General features: G+C 47.1%; 1 pseudogene; it reads right to left on the bottom strand.

Annotated features, from left to right (window-relative positions):
* Positions 1-3639: 3639 nt before the first annotated feature.
* On the bottom strand, positions 3640-7265 carry LOC141220309 (uncharacterized; annotated as a pseudogene).
* Between the last annotated feature and the right edge of the window lie 1993 nt (positions 7266-9258).

Raw genomic sequence — 9258 nt, 5'->3', positions numbered from 1 at the left:
TTCCTGCAATCCTTGGAGTTGGCAGAACACGTACAGCGCCACTCTCAAGATCTGTACCCGGCTCCACAACATTTACCCAATGGGCAGTGAGGGAAAGGTATCGTCCCTGTCCATGCTTACTGGTCCACGCATCGGTGGTCAGGTGGACCTTGCTACTGACGGTGTTTTGTAGCGCATGTTTAATTTTTCCTTCCACATGCTGTTGCAGGGCAGGAACGGCTTGCCTGCTGAAATAAAAGCGGCTGGGCACGTTGTATTGTGTGCCAATGCCATAAATTTACGGAAGGTGTCAGTCTCCACCAGCCTGAATGATAGCATTTCAAGGGCCAGTAGTTTAGCAATGCCAGCATTCAGAGCCTGTGCTCAGGGGTGGTTTGCCGAATATGGGCGCCTTTTCTCCCATGCCTGTGCTAACGATGGCTGTAGACTGGCCTGGGAGTGGGAGGATGACAGGGAAAGTGGTGCTGTGGGTGGAATTACATTGTGTCTCTGTACAACAGTGCCAGAGATTCTTCCATGGCGATCCTGTGAGGAAGCCGAACCAGCTGTGTGTGAGCTGGAGGAAGAGGCTACAACACGAGCTGAAGAGGTGGTAGGTGGCGCTGTAGGTTGGCCTAGGTCTTCAGTGTGTTTTTGTAACTCCACCACGTGCTTGGTCCGCACATGTTTCCACATATTTGTGTTATTGAGGTTGCTGACACTTTTCCCTCTTTTCACCTTATGATTACACAGCTTGCATTTGACAAAGCAAATGTCATCTGCAACTGTGTCAAAAAAGGACCAGGCACTGCAAGTCTTGGGAGCACCCGCTTTGGATTTTGGAAGAGCCATGCTCCTAATGGGTGCCAAAGTGGAGGCTACAGGCAACCAAGTCTGCCCCCTCCCTCTCCCTCCTTTTTGGGCCGTTCGGGGAATCTCTTCCTCAGAGCTGCTTCCACCACCTTCCTGTCCATCACGCTATGATGAGTCAAGGACCTCATCATCTACACCACCCTCTTCAAACAACTGCTTCTCCTGGGTAGTCTCGAGAGCACAGTACGCACCAGAAAGTGGCACCTGAGTCTCATCATCAGATGCGTACTGAGGTGTGCTGACCATAGGCACTGGCCCACCCACCTCTTCAGATTCAGAGAGACAAAGCAGTTGCGCATCGCTGCATACTACCTCTTCTTTAAATTCTAGAATTCTGCTTGGCTGGCCCCCTCTTTCCAAGCCAAGAGATTCAGAGAACAGAAGTAGAGATGGCTCCTGTCCAGGGCTCTCTGACTGCCTGGGCAATTTGGCAGGTGGTGAAGAGACAGATTGGTGCTCTTCAGTGCTCAGGACCTGAGAGGATCTGGAACTAATTGAAGTCGATGCGTTAGCTGCCATCCATCCGACAACGGCTTCAATTTGGTCCTCCCACAGCAGTGGGGTACGGCTAGCTCCTACAAAGCTGCGCATAAAGGACTGTTCCCTGGTAAAACTGTGGGATGCTGAGTCACTGGTGCCCGCAGCAGGCACAGAATCTCCACGTCCTCTCCCTGCAGGCACAGAATCCTCACGTCCTCTCCCTGCAGAACCTCCACGCCCACGACCACGACCACGACCACATGCCTTATTCCCTGCCTTCTTCATCTTGGTAGACTGGTAAATATAGGCAGAAAAGTACTAAGGGCTTAGTGTGCTTATTCCTGAACAGCAGCTAACTGGTATAAGAAACACTAATTTTATAAAGTGTGGACTAGACTTTAATATGAGCTAATGTGGCCTACACAACTGTAAAGTGGAGTGTTTGGTGAACTTTATTTAGGTTTTTTTTGTCACAAAAAGACACTGGGTGTGCCCAAAGATGTAATACCAATAGTATCACAAACTTTTTGTAGCTATTACAATGTAGGAAGGTAACCTACAATGCAATAGATGAGGCTACAAAAAATAGGCTAATACTAATCTGGTTGGGGCTGCAGGGCCCAATGCTGCAGAAAGGCTCCTCTATCTACTCCTATATAGTGTGTTTGCAACCAATGTAGCTGAATACGGATGGAACCACCACACTAATAGGAGATATCAGGAAAAATTATCAATTAGCAAAAAAGGATAATGTATGAGGCAGTGACGCACGCTGAGCGCACTACAACCAGACGTGGCTGAAGTACACACTGCAGGATGAGCTGCGCTCACACACACAGACCTTGCAGACAGCGGTGCACAGTACAGATGCAGAGCACTGTGCACTAGCGCTGCAAGACAAAAAAAAAATTCTCCATCTACTCCTATATAGTGTGTTTGGAACCAATTTAGCTGAATACGGATGGAACCACCACACTAATAGGAGAAATCATGAAAAATTATCAATTAGCAAAAAAGGACAATGTATGAGGCAGTGACGCTCGCTGAGCGCACTACAACCAGACGTGGCTGAAGCACACACTGCAGGGTGAGCTGCACTCACACACCAGACCTTGCAGACAGCGGTGAACAGCACAGAGAACTGTGCACTAGCGCTGCAAGGCACAACGATTTATAAAGTAGCTTGGGTAAAGCAGAATAGAGCAAATAGGTAGCTAAAACTGTCCCTCAGAACAATAGCGTCCTATCCCTAACTGAATTCACAGCAGAGTGAGCTCAAAATGGCGGCGGCGGCTTTTATTGTGCATCATGACATCATTTCAGCAGCCAATCACAGCCATGCCATTAGTCAACATGCCTAACAGGATGTGCCCACACTTCTTAGGATCCTCATTGGCTGAATAAAATGAAACTGGCTCATTGCATTATGGGAACTTCCGATTCCGGTATACGATATTCTAAAAGTATCGGAATTAAGTATCGGAATTCCGATACCGCGAATATCGGCTGATACCCGATATTTCAGTATCGGAATGCTCAACACTATTAAGGGCATGAAAATTCAAAGTTTGAAAATTGCAAAATTTTCAAAATTTTCGCCAAATTTCCGATTTTTTCACAAATAAACGTAAGTGATATCAAAGAAATTTTACCACTATCATGAAGTACAATATGTCACGAAAAAACAATCTCAGAATCAGGGGGATCCGTTGAAGCGTTCCAGAGTAATTACTTCATAAAGTGACAGTGGTCAGAATTGAAAAAATTGGCCCGGTCACGAAGGCAAAAACAGGCTCTGGCGCGAAGTGGTTAATGGATCAGACGATGCTTCAATGACACAGACATTTGTGGTAATTAAAACATTTATTATGTAAACACAGATATCAGCCTAGTTGAAAAATAACTAATTGAAAATTTGGTTAAGTTAATTTTTTTTTGTTTTTTTATTTTATGTTAAATTTAGAAATGAGGTATTTGTTATTTTGTCTGGGAAAGAGGAAGGCTTTGTGAAGAGTGTGTAACCTTTTCCACAAACAAAAATAAGCTCACAACCCCCGTCAAGGATCCTCATTGTCTCGCGAGTCCCTAACTAATGTTTCTAAGCAATTTTGAAACAAAGCCAATTAAAAAAAACCTTTACCTACAATTCTATCTAATGTTGACATTATTTGTTTCACTCTATTTGCCATGGGACACTACACTCTGGTGACATAAAATAATCACAAAATATATTCCTGACTCGAAGGCCAGAGGGACCAGGTTGTGGACCACGCTGAATAACGTGTGGTAATAGCACGCTGAACATTCTCACATCCTCAACATCATCCAAGGATGATTCATATGTTCGTTATGTAAGAGGATGCTTGCCTTTATGGCTGCCTTGACATTGGCAGGATGCCTTTGTATAGCACTGTCAAATATACGCCACTTAGAGGTTAACAATCCAAAATCACGCTCAACAAAACAACAGGCTTTCGTCAATCGCATGATAAAAATGCGCCTCTGTGTCTCCAAACTCTCCACGCAAACTGCCTCAAAACATGGCTTGAGAGCACAAAACCCTCATCAGCAACCATAATAAATGGTGCAGGTGGACCAGAGGCTCCTGGAAGTGCACATGGCTGGGGAAGGTTGGCATTCGTTTCAGCAAGCCGCCTTGCAAATCTGGAGGAGCGAATAATACGAGCATCTGTCAGCAAAAGCCAGCAGCACTGCTGAGAAAAAAATGTAATTTATTAAAGAATCATGAGCCTGAGTTTGGCGGCTTCTTGACACGAATGTGCTTCCCATCTAGTGCATCTATACAATTGGGAAACTGTGCTGCTTCCATGAACCCCTGGGCAATCCTCACCCAGTCATGTGCTGTTGGCTGAGGCATCAACCGGCTCTTCAGCTTGTCCCAAATAATATCACAGGTTGTCCGCACAATCTGTGAAATTGTCGAAGTGCCAAGGAGGAACTGGAAATGGGTGGAACTAAAGGAATTGCCAGTAGCCAGGAATCTGAAATTACTAATAAATACATTTTAAAAACCAAATTCAGACATAATGACCAAAAGATTTCAGTTCACAAATAAGCAATGTACACTGATTGGGTTATAAAATGGGGAATATAGTGAAAACATATTATAGGCAGAAAATGTAATCCCCAAAAATTCACATCCAACCATATTCAATACATGGCCAGTGTTTGGGCAGAACAGAAACCACAACTATGAAGGAAGCACACAGGTGTGACATATACTGGAGAGCTGCCAAATGATGGATAACACATGTGGGGGAGGGGAATGGCCTTAGCTTCGCTATCATTTCACATATGCAAATAATTGTGGTTGCATTTGTAAACTTTAACCTTGGAGATTAATAAAACATGGGCAGCATTAATGTAACATACCTGGCGGCGTCCTTGCATTGTGGTCCATCTCCCACTGTGCAAGAGCGCGCACTTGATCTCCAGTCCAGAATGTCTCTCTGGCTTCCCTCCATGCTGTCTGTTTGTGTCTGTTTCTGCTGCTTAAGGGCGGCGCCCGATCACTTCCTGCTTTTTGTACCTGCTGTGGGTCACACCCCTTGAGCGTCCTCAGCCTATTGCTGTCTGTCACCTGGTATTTAACCAGCTGCTCCAATCAATCCCTGCCTGAGCATTGTGTTTCATTTAGTGTGCTCTTGCACTCTGAATGTGCCAGGTCCGTTCTGTGTTCTCTTGTCTGCCTATCCTGCAGGCTGTATTTCCAGGCCTGTCTGAACACGCTCCTAGCCTGTTCCTCTCGCCCTCTAGGGGCTGCATTCCTAGACCCGCTCCTGTATCTAGTCTGTCCTGTCTGAACACGCTCCTAGCCTGTTCCTCCTGCCTTCTAGGGGCCGATTACCTAGACCCGCTCCTGTATCTTGCCTGTCCTGTCTGAACACGCTCCTAGCCTGTTCCTCCCGCCTTCTAGGGGCTGCTACCTAGACCCGCTCCTGTATCTTGCTACTGTGTCTGTTCTTGTCTGTATACTCTTCTAGCCTGTTTTCCCGTGTTTCTCTATGTCCGTACCTTTCCTTTTTCTGCAGAGTCTGAACTCGTACCTTACTCCTGCTTATTGTCTCTGTACTCCCGTTTGTGAGTTTGTGGTCCACTCGCTACTTCACTGCAAGTACCCTGTGGGTATCTGGCTCTGCCTTTCCCTTCCTGTCTGTTCCGTGTGAACAGAGTCCTGTCCCCCCTGCTCTGCCTTGCTCACCGCTCCGGCGGTTCTAGCCTGCTCTGCCTTGCTCACCGCTCCGGCGGTTCTAGCCTGCTCTGCCTTGCTCACCGCTCCGGCGGTTCTAGCCTGATCTGCCTTGCTCACCGCTCCGGCGGTTCTAGCCTGCTCTGCCTTGCTCACCGCTCCGGCGGTTCTAGCCTGCACTGCCTTGCTCACCGCTCCGGCGGTTCTAGCCTGCTCTGCCTTGCTCACCGCTCTGGCAGTTCTAGCCTGCTCTGCCTTGCTTACCGCTCCGGCGGTTCTAGCCTGCTCTGCCTTGCTCACCGCTCCGGCGGTTCTAGCCTGCTCTGCCTTGCTCACCGCTCCGGCGGTTCTAGCCTGCTCTGCCTTGCTCACCGCTCCGGCGGTTCTAGCCTGCTCTGCCTTGCTCACCACTCCGGCGGTTCTAGCCTGCTCTGCCTTGCTCACCGCTCCGGCAGTTCTAGCCTGCTCTGCCTTGCTCACCGCTCCGGCGGTTCTAGCCTGCTCTGCCTTGCTCACTGCTCCGGCAGTCTCGCTCCGCTCTGACTCCTTTGCTCACTGCTCCGGCAGTCTCGCTCCGCTCTGACTCCTTTGCTCACTGCTCCGGCAGTCTCGCTCCGCTCTGACTCCTTAGCTCACTGCTCCGGCAGTCTCGCTCCGCTCTGACTCCTTTGCTCACTGCTCCGGCAGTCTCGCTCCGCTCTGACTCCTTTGCTCACTGCTCCGGCAGTCTCGTTCTGCTCTGACTACTTTGCTCACTGCCCCGGCAGTCTCGCTCTGCTCTGTCTCCTTGCTCACTGCTCCGGCAGTCTCGCTCAGCTCTGACCTCTTGCTCACTGCTCCAGGCGGCCTCGTCCTGCTCTACTCTTGCTCACCGCTCCAGGCGGTCTCGTCCTGCCCTGCTCTCGCTCACCTCTCTGGGCGGCCTCACTCTGCTGTGTTTGTCCGCCACATCTGTGGTTCTGTTCCTGAGTCCCAGTGTGTACTGGGTCCTATCCCGCCTGTGTTCCTACCTGCTAGTGCCTCCCTGTCTGCACTCTAGCCGTGCTTGCCTGTACCCCCCTGCCTGCATACCCGCCTGCCTGCATACCAGTCGTGCCTGCCTATACCCACCAGTCTGTTCCTGTATTCCCCTGTGTGGGTCAACAGCCGTGTCCGGGGTCTGTCCTGGAGTAGCACCTGGTCCCTCTGCTCGGTTCCTCCTTGGTGCACTGGCGTCGTATGCTGTCGTGCGACCCTGGTCGGATCGGGTGAATACCTAGTTACGCCCCTCCAGGCATTCACTCTCCGGCACGGTCCAGTGGAATCACACGCACACGCCGCTCAGCCCGGGCGTGTGCATTACAATTAATAAATAATGTTCACTGGCAAACATAGTTAAGGGGTTATCAAAAAATGAGTGAGGAAGAAACTTACCTCGGTTACTAGCAAACGCTCCTCTGGAGAAATGCTTAGTCTCATGCAGGTGTCTTGTCTAAGTATGAAAGGACACAAATCCTCCAGACGTTTGTCCAAACAACACATGGACAGGCGACAGAAAGCCACAAACTTTGCTGTATATTTGCGAAGTTTATTTTCCAATGTATGAAAATGTCCATATGCCCCACGTTGCAAGAGGAGAGGGTGAACCCATAGTGTTTGGGACGCCGTGGTTCTTCACCAAGAATATGACGCAGAACCACAAAGCGACGGGACAGAAGCCAGTCCAACCACAACAACGCCTCATTGGAAACAGACATATCTGTCAAACCACAGAACTACTAACACACGAGCCAAAGCATAAATGTGTGAGCTAATGGTGCTTTTAAGGATTTTAGTACCTAATTACTAAATTGGCACACCTTTTCCATATCAAACCATTTAATTATAGATAAAATTATCATTTTTGAAACAAATTGTAACTTCCAGTACATATTCACACGGAAAGCACACGGATGATAAACATGGACAGCACACGGATGCAACACGTAACACGGATAGCTCCGGTACTGGAAAAAAATGGAGATGTGAAACCGACCTAAAGATTTTGTATCCACTTGAGAAGTTTGTGCAAACGCTAAAGTCTGTCATAAGCGGCCGGCCGGTGTATTAGCCCCATTGCCAATTCCAGAACGACAGTGGACTCATCTGTCCATGGATTTCATCATGGATTTGCCTCTGTCTGGTGGGAAGACTGTTATTTGGGTGGTTGACCGATTCAGTAAACGGGCTCATTTTGTTCCTTTGTCAGGGTTACCTGATGGGAGACACTCTCCAGGTTGTTTAATTGTCATGTGGTGAGGTTACATGGAATTCCTCATAACATTGTGTCTGATAGGGGAGAGCAATTTGTCTCCAAATTCTGGAGAGCGTTTTGTAATAAGCTGGGGATTGACTTGTCATGTTCCTGTGCCTACCACCCTGAAACCAATGGTCAGGCAGGAAGGATAAATCAATCTTTGGAACAAATTTTAAGGTGTTTTGTTGCGCCTCAGCAGAAGGACTGGTCTTCATTCTTACCTCTTGCTGATTTCACCTTTAATAGTCAGATCAATCAGTCCACTGGAACCTCACTTTTTTGGTAATTATGGTTTTCATCCCCATTTTGGTGAATTTCCTAAGATAAGTTCTGAATGTCCTGGAGTGGAGATCGCCATACATTAACATGGGGGATGTTACATATTTACATAGGTTGAAAAAAGATCATATAATTGTCCCCATATATTGCTCCATACAGAATAATGGGCCCCATATAATGCTCCATACAGAATAATGGACCCTATATATTGCTCATACTGAATAATGGACCCCATATAATGCTCCATACAGAATAATGGACCCAATATAATGCTCCATACAGAATAATGGACCCCATATATTGCTCTATACAGAATAATGGGCCCTATATAATGCTCCATACAGAATAGTGGGCCCTATATAATGCTCCATACAGAATAATGGGCCTCATATATTGCTCCATACAGAAAAATAGGCCTCATATATTGCTCCATACAGAATAATGGGCCTCGTATAATGCTGCATACAGAATATTGGGCCTCATATAATGCTCCATACAGAATAATGGACCCCATATAATGCTCCATACAGAATAATGGACCCCATATATTGCTCCATACAGAATAATGGACCCCAAATAATACTCCATACAGAATAATGGGCCCTATATAATGCTCCATACAGAATAATGGACCCTATGTATTGCTCCATACAGAATAGTGGGCCCCATATAATGCTCCATACAGATTAATGGACCCCCATATATTGCTCCATACAGAATAATGAGCCCCATGTAATGCTCCATAAAAAATAATGGGCCCCATATAATGCTCCATACAGAAAAATGGGCCTCATATATTGCTCCATACAGAATAATGGGCCCCATATATTGCTCCATACAGAATAGTTGGCCCCATATAATGCTCCATACAGAATAATGGACACCATATATTGCTCCATACAGAATAGTGGACCCCATATAATGCTTCATACAGATTAGTGGACGCCATATAATGCTCCATACAGAATAATGGACCCCATATAATGCTCCATACAGAATAATGGACCCCATATAATGCTCCATACAGAATAATGGACCCCATATATTGCTCCATACAGAATAATGGGCCTCATATAACGCTGCATACAGAATAATGGACCCCATATAGTGCTCCAAACAGAGTAATGGACCCCATAAAATGCTCCATAGAGAATAATGGGCC

This window comes from Phyllobates terribilis, unplaced genomic scaffold (genome assembly GCF_046119375.1).
Source record: "Phyllobates terribilis strain yellow unplaced genomic scaffold, ASM4611937v1 Scaffold_280__1_contigs__length_2496652, whole genome shotgun sequence".
NCBI lineage: Eukaryota > Metazoa > Chordata > Amphibia > Anura > Dendrobatidae > Phyllobates > Phyllobates terribilis.
Note: the sequence above shows the minus strand (reverse complement) of the source record. Positions and strands in the feature narration are given on the sequence as shown.